This window comes from Pinus tabuliformis, chromosome X (assembly GCF_031772625.1).
Source record: "Pinus tabuliformis cultivar Carrire ecotype Pingquan chromosome X, CPIR1, whole genome shotgun sequence".
Classification (NCBI taxonomy): Eukaryota; Viridiplantae; Streptophyta; class Pinopsida; order Pinales; family Pinaceae; genus Pinus; species Pinus tabuliformis.
In genome coordinates, this window is record NC_142308.1 from 173,269,694 (window position 1) to 173,280,230 (window position 10,537).

Consider the following 10,537-nt stretch of genomic DNA (forward strand, 5'->3'; position numbering starts at 1 on the left):
AAGAAAAAGTATAACGCTGATGGATCACTTGACAAGCACCAAGCCAGGCTTGTGGAAAAAGGTTTTGCACAGAAGGAAGGGGTCGATTATGAGGAGACTTTTGTCCCCACAGCAAAATGGGCTACCATCCGGACACTCTTTGCCCTAGCAGCTCAGAACGGTTGGAAAGTCCATCAAATGGATGTAAAAATTGCTTTCTTGAATGGAGATCTAAAAGAGAATGTTTTTATGTCCCAACCTGAAGGATTTGCTATGAAAGGACATGGACATAAAGTATGCAAACTTGTGAAATCCTTGTATGGCCTCAAACAAGCACTGCAAGCTTGGTATGAAAAACTAACTAAGCAGCTTCTAAAACTCAATTTCAAACATTATGATCTTGATGATGCAACTTTGTTTGTCAAGAAGGTTGGAAAAACAATTGTATATCTTGTTGTATATGTATATGATCTTTTGATAACATGGAATAATGAAAGCTACATTGCATCCATAAACAAGGAATTGAGGAAAGGTTTTGAAATGAATGATTTGGGCTATGTTCATTACTATCTTGGTATTGAAGTAACTCAACATTCGAAGTCCATATTCCTTTCTCAAAAGAAGTACATTGGAGATCTGTTGAACAGGTTTGGCATGACTGAATGCAATCCTATGACTACTCCAATGGAACAAAACTTAAAGCTCACATCCATTGGAGGAAAATAATTTGAGGATGCAACAAAGTATAGACAACTTGTAGGAAGTCTCAACTACCTAACTAATACTAGACCAGACATTTCGTTTTCTGTTGGAATCCTCTCCAGGTTCCTGCAAAATCCTTGTGAGGGACATTGGTTTGCTGCAAAAAGATTTCTAAAGTACTTGAAGGGAACTCAAGACTTTGGAATCAAATATACACAGGTGGGCGACTTCAGCTTGATTGGATATTCTGATTCAGACTTTGATGGAGACAAAGAAACTGGGGTATCTACTTCAGGTTATGCTATGAGCCTTGGATCAGGAGCTGTCTCCTGGAGATCATGCAAACAATCAGTTCCAACAGATTCCACAATAGAGGTAGAATACGTGGTAGTAGCTGAGAAACAAAAGAAATTGTGTGGCTTAGGAAAATTCTTGAAGATTTGCAAGTAAAACAAATGCAGTCGACTCCACTCATGATTGATAATACCTCTGCAATAAAGTTGGCCAAGAACCCAAATTTCAATGATCGAAAAAAGCACATCAATACTAAATATCATCTGATTCGACATCATGTTGAGGCCAAAACAATCCATCTCTGCCATTGTTCCACTAATGAGCAAATTGCAGACATCTTCACAAAAGCACTTGGAAGAGAAAAGCTTGAAAGATTCAGAACTATGCTTGGACTCACCAAAATCCCTTCAACTTAAGGGGGGGAATGTTGACACCTAATCATAGGGACTGGGTGAACAACTATAATTAATGTAAATAAATAATAGAGAAGATAGAGAGTCATCAGGAGATGAACCGAATAGTCACTCCCTCTTATATATAATAATGAACAACCTGAATGAATAATATAGAGTTTTGATTTGAGGAGTTACCTCCTGGTCTGCCATAATTGTCATCTGGGTAGCCGAATTCTGGTCAACCCGTAGGAAGGAATATTTGGGGAATATTTGAGAATCCCAGGGGTCCATATTTTGACCGAAGCAGAAAGGGTCAAGTTTACAATCATTTTTCACGATTTTGTGCCACGAATTCAACGGTGCAGTGCATTTCTTGACGAGAGGTATGAATTTTCATACCATTCCTAAAAGTGGAGGTATAAGGTGTCTTTTGTAAATGTATGCAATTTGATTTCACTAAATATTAATGAAAGAGGCCTCCCCACATTGAGTAGGGCCTGGAGACGTAACCCACACTGGATGAACTCCGTTATCAACTTGTTTGTGCCTTTGTTTCTCATAGTTGCATTTTATTTGCACTTTTTTATGTGATATGATTTCATGGTTACATTCCCTTTAATATGCAATTCTATATGCATCATTGAAGTGAAAAGATTCGGATCATAAAATCTCTATACATGAAGAGGTGACATATTCATAATTTAGGTATAGTGAACACGTTGTAGCGTAATTTATTGAGCTTATAACTTCTATATGGATGGTAATATTTCCAATGAACATTTATAACTTTATCGTGGGAACCAAAATTGTGAATTTCTCATCGAGAAATTCATTAACAATTCATGGGATAGAGATGTGTTGGAGAGACATGTCTACCAATGGCTGTGTAGCGTGTCTTTCTAGAGGGCTAGAAGACATTTTTAATTTCTTCCTGTAGAGGGTAGAAGTTCAGATATTCTTTGGAAGATTTAGTTAGTGCTATGAGTGAGTAGTAACAAATTGCATTATTTTGAGGAGAAATATACAAGGCAAAGCACCACAACCCATTTCGAGTATGAAGGAAAGCGTTGTCCAAGTGAAATTGTTCAATTTTTGGTGCAAAGTTAAGTATAAAGCTAATATTTTTGGATGAGGTAGATGCCATGACAAAAGATGTTCAATTTTCCTTGTGCAAGGTTATGGATAAATACACAAAGAGCACAAGGTTTTCTATCATCTGCAATTATGTCAACAAGATTATTAAAGCTTTGGAATCAAGGTGCGACTGATTTCGGTTTGATCCCCTTGATCTTGCCAATGTTACAAAGTGACTATGACATATTATAAGTGAAGAAAGGCTTTATGTCAGAAAGGATGGCTTGATGGCTTGTATGCAATAGTGAGGCTCAACTGTGATGACATTGGTATTAGAAAGACTCCTAATATTTTGTAGTCTACACAAATGATTTTTTTTAATGTAACTGAAGAAGTTGTCTACCTATGTAGAGAGAATCCAATTCCCAAGGATATTGAACACATATATTTCTGGTTGATAAATGTGTTGTTTACAAATGCTTATCACTACATATCGAAAATCAAGACTAACAAGGGGTTGGCTCTTGATAAATTCCATTATTTATTTTTTAATATATCAAAATGCCTGCAACAATTCATGTCCAACTGATTAATGGTTTAGCTAAAATTCAATATAGGTTGACATTTTGTACATATGAGAAACTACAACTTGGATATATTGTTAGGAATTTTACACATGCTTGTTGTGCATTGGTTTTAGCCACCAAATGACTTTGAAAGAATTTCATTTGTAGGTATAAGGGAGAAAAATAGGTAGTAAAGGGGCATTTTTCAAGTTTTTGTTGATTTCATTACAAACTAAACCCCCTTTCCATCGATGTCAAAGAGGGAGGTAAGCATAGTCAAGAAGAGATGATTCTCAAAACAAAAGGGGGAGGATCACAGTGTTTCCATCAATGTCAAAGTGGGAGATAGTTGGCATAATTGTCAGTGATTGCAAAGGAGCAGTGAAGGGTGATGGAACAGGGTTAGTTAATGTATGTAGAATTGAATTTGAAGTTGACGACATGCTTGTGTTGATACAAAGAAACAAGATATGTTGCAAGGGGTGTTGAAGTACTTGACTGGAGCTCTTGTGTTGTTGAAGTAAAGAAACTCTTATGTTGTTTACATATGTTGTGTAATTAGTTGCATATGCTTTTTATGCTTGTTTCACAGAGGTGTGGTCACCATTTATTTGTGAGGAGGTATTGTGATGCTGAGGTATGTTTTAATGTGAATGTGGAAAAATATGATTTGATCTAATGAAGAAGTGACAATGACTTGACAACATAATATAAGTGACATGAAGAAGTTGTGATGTAAGGCAATGGAAAACGTTGTTGAGTTAGTGATGTTTACAAGAGTATGTTGCAACCACAAAGATAAGGTTGCAGAACAGAGGCATGTTTTTGATCATGAGGTATGAATGCTTAGTTGCTTGTGAGTCTTAGAGATGTATGGTGATTGGAGGTATGAATGCTCAGTTACATGGTGTTATGTTATCCCTATAAAGTTACATGGCCTTGGCATTATGTTGGAGATCCAGATTTATATAGGAACGAAATGAAATGAAAAATTAAACAGAAACACATAGTTACAACAAAAACTGGACTTCAATTCATTAATAACAAATGCTCACACTATTTACAAGTAAAATGGAAATAAATTAGCTCGGGCGATGGTAGCTTATCTCTGAGAAGAGATGTGACAACTACATGCCTTTTAAACGGTGTTACAATGAGGTTCAAAGGTCTTTTTATTATTGAGAAACAATGGAAAGCCATAAACATTAAAAATCCTAACCCTAGGAGATGAAGCGACAAAATGTTGTGGGCCTTGTTGGGGTTAGTTGTTACATCAACTTCCTGGGGTCGTAAATTTGGCATACGATCTCCGTTTGACACTTATAATACCTCGTTAGATATATATATCTTTGAGGAAAAAAAATTTTGATTGCAAACCCTTGGTAGCACATATGGGTCTACCCAATTTAAAAAAAAAATGCCATTTAGGGCTTCAAAACGAATTCAGAAGTATATGACTTGAAAAGTTGCCAAAAATAGAAAAATGCGCTACAATTAAGGAAACTGAAAGAAAAAATGTTGGGGGTCCAAGTGGAATAGGCAGTTGGACACCAATATCCACCTGGAACAATTGGTGTATTTAATAATTATAGTTTTGCTGAAAATACTATTTGGTGGAGCATTTATTTTGTTTTAATATTCAAAATTTGAAAAGGTGTGAAACAAATTGGTGGAATGCAAAGAGGCAAGATTGTTCACTTCATATTCTTGTGTGGAATACTAATGGAAAACAAAATTTGTTTATAAAATATGTGATTTTTGAAGGCTATAATGTTAGAGAGTATGTGGGAGAGTTGAGTTATTGTGAGTCCTTGTTAGTGAGTTACTTGACACACAGAGATAGAGATAGAAGAGAAAGTGTGAAGCAGATTTGAGGAGAATAAGAGTTAGAGACAACATTAGAAGTATGATGAACTAAGTACCAAGTAAACAAGAACATTGTTTCTTGTATGTATTAGGAGATTTTGGTCTCCTTGTAGGCTGTAGCCTGAAAAAGAATAGGATGGAGCCCGTTGAAGTGGAAGTATGAGATTCCAATCAAGTTATAGGTTGTAGAACAATATGAGGCAAGAGTCTCCTGTAGGTTGCAACTTGCAAAAAATTAATGCAAGAGGGAGTAGGATCTTCCTAACAAGTTTTAGCTTTCAAAGTAAATGCTATGAAACCATATCACAAAATAGAAGAAAAGATAGATCAACGACTTGAAAATTAGCCTTTTCGAGGGGGAAACATCCTTTACGTAACATAAATGAACAATTCTTGGATGATACAAATTACAAGACCTCGGTATATATAGAAGTCTAAGGGATCATAATATAATCAGAGCCTACATTAAAATAATAATGTAAGGGCATCACAATAACAATAGTGGGCTTCTATGGGGCACACCAATAACAATATGGGGGCCACATGTGCACAACAATGACAATAGGGTGCTACACTAACAATAACAATAAGGGGGCTACATTAGTATTATAGGGACCTAACATGCCCCTTTCCTTAAGAAAAAGTGTTTTCCTCAATGCTCAAGTAGTTCTGGATGCTTCTGTATAAAATTATCATCCTCCCATGTGGAATCTTTAGTGGGTAAGTTCTTCCACTTAATGAGATACTACGAAATTGATCAATTCTGTAACTATCGGGTTCTTGTTTCTGTGACTGATTCAGGCTCCAATATGATTTTTCCTTCTTCATCAAGTTCTAGAAATGTTGTCTAAACTTGGAGCTTATCACCGATAACTTTGTTTAAGCTTGAAACATGGAAAATTGTGTTTAAAATAGAAACAAGAAATTCCAATTTAATTTGTCCTTGAATTAAATTGTGATTCTATTCTCATAACAACTTGTAATAGTTAATTAAGTCAAATTGACTTAATTGACTTAGGAAATTTGAGTTGGAAGTCTATATAGAGTCATGTATGTGATACCTAAATTTTAGGGGCCCAGTTTGAGTTCTTTTGAGTTGTAATTAGATAACTCAATCTAACTGAGTTATAGTCAGTTAAACTAGTTCTGACTGTTGGAGGAACTAGTAGGAGTCTAACTGTAGTGGGGAAGTGCACCAATGCATCCTCAGTACCACAAAATTTAACTAAATATTCACTCATAAATAACTCATGCATGTCAGTTCAGAGGAAGATCCAGTTGAGATTAGAGTTCAGGGACAATGTACTATATGTTGTATAATTTTCCAAGTTGTACATATGGTGCATGCAATCAGTTGAGGGCCTATGGATGGATTGTGTAGTTATGGAGAGTGGATTTACCAATTAAATATAGGCTAATTCTCTCAGGAATTGTGCAAGGAAGTAGGGGCTTAGTAGGCAGTAAAGTTGGCTAAGTGTTGGCTTGAGCTAGCTTGTGAAGCATCGAGATAGATTGTACATGTGCATGAATGGTTTGGGTTGAACAAGCATTTTATTTTCTTCTCATATCTTTTGGTTAATGCAATATAGATAGTCAGGGTTTTTAGCAGTTTCTTTCCCCAGAGAAATATTGTGTTATGTGCAATTTATATTCTTCATTTTCTTCTTATTGTTTTCATCGATCAATTTTGGTTTCCACTGAAGAGTAGAGTAGATTTTTGTCTTATGTTTTAGCATATCACATAAGCTATTGAATCTACAGTAAAAATATTCATGGTGTCAGAGCTGAAGACAATATAGAAGAGGAGAATTCGATTTTGTTATGCAGGTATTTTTCAAGTTCATACTTCAGAGTCATCAATATGTCATTCTATGACCCGAGACTTGAGTATGCCATGGAGGGAAACTTGAATTACATAGCTTGGAAAGACAGGATGGAGGCAGTTCTAGAAGACTATGGCCTCAAGGATTTCATAGATCATGAAATTCCTAAGACTTGAACATCTGATGCAAAAGATTTGGCTGAATGGAGAAAGTGTGTTGCAAAAGTGAGAAGGATTATCCTGGAAGGAGTTCAAGATCGCATTGTCTCAAGTCTCCATAGTAAGGACACTCCATACTCAATGTGGAAGGCTTTGATGAACCTGTTTCAAAATAGCAGTGACCATAGGAAGTTGGCACTGAAGGAAAAACTCAAAAAGATCAAGATGGATAAGGGCGACTCAATTCCGAAGTACTTGACCAAGTTCACCCATTATCGGGATGAGCTTGGAATTGTTAAGATTATTGTTTCCGAAGACGATATGGTGAGCCTAGCTCTTATAGGAATTCCCAAGAGCTGGCACAGTTACCAAGACTCTATTAATGGGAGGGAGAAGCTACCAAATTGGGAGTGGTTGTGGTCAGGTTTGGTACAGGAAGATATTTGACAGAACACCAGAGATGGGACCTCTTCCAAAGAAGTGGAAGAGGACTCTGCATTAGTTAGAAAAGAAAAGAAAGCCAAGGGAAATAATTCCCAAGGCGAGGAGGGATGCAAGAAGAAGGATATGTTGAAAGTAAAGTGTTTTCACTGGCACGAGTACAAGAACTTTTCCATGAATTTCCCACAAAAGAAAGCAAGCAAGAAGGAGCCTGCAGTAGGAACAACAGGTGAATCTCTAGCTTCACAATTCAAACTTGATTTCACTCTCATTGCATGCATCGCCAACACTGTAATGGGAAGCATGTGGTATATCGACAGTGGTTCTTCGTTCCATATGACGGGGAATAGAGATCGTTTCAGTGACTTTGAGGAGAAAGACCTCAAGCATAACATAGAGTTTGGAGATGATGGGAGATATAGTGTGGCCGACATCGGTACAATTATCTTTCAAAGGGAGTTTGGCTCCTCTCTTAGAATCACATATGTGATGTATGTTCCATGACTAAAGAAGAATCTTGTTTCTGTCACGGTATAATTTTCCGAGTTGTACAAATGGTGCATGCAATCAGTTGAGGGCTTATGGATGGATTGCACAATTATGGAGAGTGTATTTCCCAATTAAATACGGGATAATTCTCTCAGGAATTACATAAGGAAGTAGGGGCTTGGCAGGTAGAAGATTTGGCTAAGTGTTGGCTTGAGCTGGTGTGTGTAGTAGAGAGATAGATTTTACTTGTGCAAGAATTGTTGGGGTTGAAAAAGCATTGCATTTTATTCTCAGATCTTCTGGTTAATGCAATATAGATAGTTGGGGTTTTTAGCAGTTTCTTTCCCTAGAGAAATATTATGTTATGTGCGATTTCTATTCTTCCTTTTCTGCTTATTTTTTTCATCGATCCATTTTGGTTTCCACTGAAGAGTAGAGTATATTCTTGTCTTGTGTTTTAGCATATCACATAAGCTTTTGAATCTACAGTAAAAATTTACAAATTGGGTGTACTCGGCAAGATGCAGGTATCTCCAATTTGTATACCATAGTACTAACCTTTTGCAACACCTTGTAATGGCCATAGTACTTGGGTGATAATTATTATCCTTCTTAGCTTGCTTGAGGGACATTTGTTTGTATGGTTATAGCCGTAAAAATACCCAGTCGTCTACATCAAAAATTATTTCATTGTGATGCTGATCTGCCTGTTGTTTCATTTGATTCTACACCAAAGTGAGGTTATCCTTTAAGAGTTGGAGAACTTGTCGTTGATGCTCGATATAATATTCCATTACTTAAACCTTAGGATTTTCTCTTAAAGATGATGTGATGGATGGTGGATGATATCCATAAAGTGCAATAAATGGGGTCATTTTTGATGTTGTATGGAATGAAGTGTTACAACACCATTTAGCCAGAGGTAACCACTTGACCCATTGTGTTTGTTTATCAGATACAAAGTAACGAAGATATCCTTCCAAACATTTATTCAATATATTAGTTTTCTCGTTAGATTGAGGATGATAAGATGAGATATGAGCTAATTGAGTATCAAGAGAAGAAAATAATTCTATCCAAAATTTTTTAGTGAAAATGGGATCTTTGTCACTTACAATAATTTTTTGGTTTCCATGTAGCTTTTGAATTGTTTCCATAAATGTAGTATCAATTGTATTGGATTGAAAATGATGAGATAATGCACAAAAGTGTGCATACTTGGTAAGTCAATCAACTACCACCATGATGACACTCTTTCCTTCAGACTTGGGTAAACCTATGATAAAATCCATTGAGACCTCCCAACGCTGACTTGGAATGGCTAAAGGTCGTAACAAACCCAAGGTCTTAATTGTCTGAACTTTATTTTGTTGGCAAACAAAACATTGTGCTACAAACTTCTGAATATCATATTTAAGGCCATCCAAAAAAAAAATCCTTCTTAACCCTGTGGTAAGTTTTTAAAAATCCTGAGTGCACTCCTAAGGGGAAGGTGTGCAATTCCAAAAGAATATTTTGTTTGAGTAGGGAATTCTTACAGAGATTTAAGCAATCTTTGTACCATAATGAATCATTTTTCTAGAAAAATGTATCAAATGTCCTTGGATCTTGTTGCAACTTTTGAATGAGTGTCCACACCTCTTCGTCATTCTTCCATTCATCCCTTGCTTTAGTTATCCAATCAGGCTGGATAATAGAAATGGAATAGAGAAATTCTTCCAACAATGTAAATTTTGAAACATGAACTGATACGATTACCCATTTCGTTGAGGTAGAAAAAAAAACAACCGATTTTGAAAAGTGGTGATGCAGAATACATATATATATATAGCATAGTTTTTGACACTTTCAATTTTTTATGTACATTAGTTTTTAGAATGTTAGTGATCTGCATGCTGATTTTAAAAAAGTGTTGATTCTGCATCAGACCCTTTTTTTAAAAGGCCTATTTTTTGACTTTAAATTTTCTAATGTATTAAATGTGAATAATTATTTTCTAAATTTAACAAATTTTTGAAGTGGTCTTCTTCTTCATATTTTCTTGTTTTTTTTTTTCCTTTTTCCTTTTTGTTTTTTGTTTTTTGTAGTGAGTTCTTTATTTTTTTGCATAGTTAAAGAAGAAGGTCAATATTTTAAAGTTTCAATATTCTACATATTTATATATCGTTAATTAATTTTTCAATGCACATCAAATAATTGTCTCTAAAAAAACAATATTTTTTAACAATTGACATAAAAATAAACACTTTGAACATACATATAACTAAAAAACTGTGATTGGAACATCGACTGTGATGCGGATGGAAAGGAACATGAGTTTTTTGATGGAGGAGAAACGACAAACACGATGGGGTTAGGGTTTCGATGGGAACCTGTAGCCTGCATAGCGCATACGGCCGTCTGATTATGCTGTTGCACCTCTCCACCCTCTTGTACACTAGCCCTATTACTCACCCTCTACCCCCGTTTGCATCGTTACGGTCACTCCTCCATTCTTACCGCTTTGGGTTTTACCCTTACCCTCCTCCTTGACTAACCCACACCTGTTACTCGGTCACTACGACGACAGAAGACCTTGGTTTCTGAAGGCAGCTGGCTAGGGAATATTGCGACGGTTATGGAGGACCTGGTAGACTACTCGGAAGACCCACTAGTGGGCACTGTTAGTGTCACTGTCTTCACACTTCCATCAGTGATAAAACTGCTCTTGTGCACACATATTAGGTGTCTCATTCGATCAGCTGCATTCC

The 10,537-nt window shown here is 36.2% G+C and overlaps 1 pseudogene; it reads left to right on the top strand.

Moving 5' to 3' along the window:
* Positions 1-2,482: 2,482 nt before the first annotated feature.
* Positions 2,483-3,155, top strand: LOC149139011 (replication factor C subunit 5 pseudogene; annotated as a pseudogene).
* Positions 3,156-10,537: the final 7,382 nt, after the last annotated feature.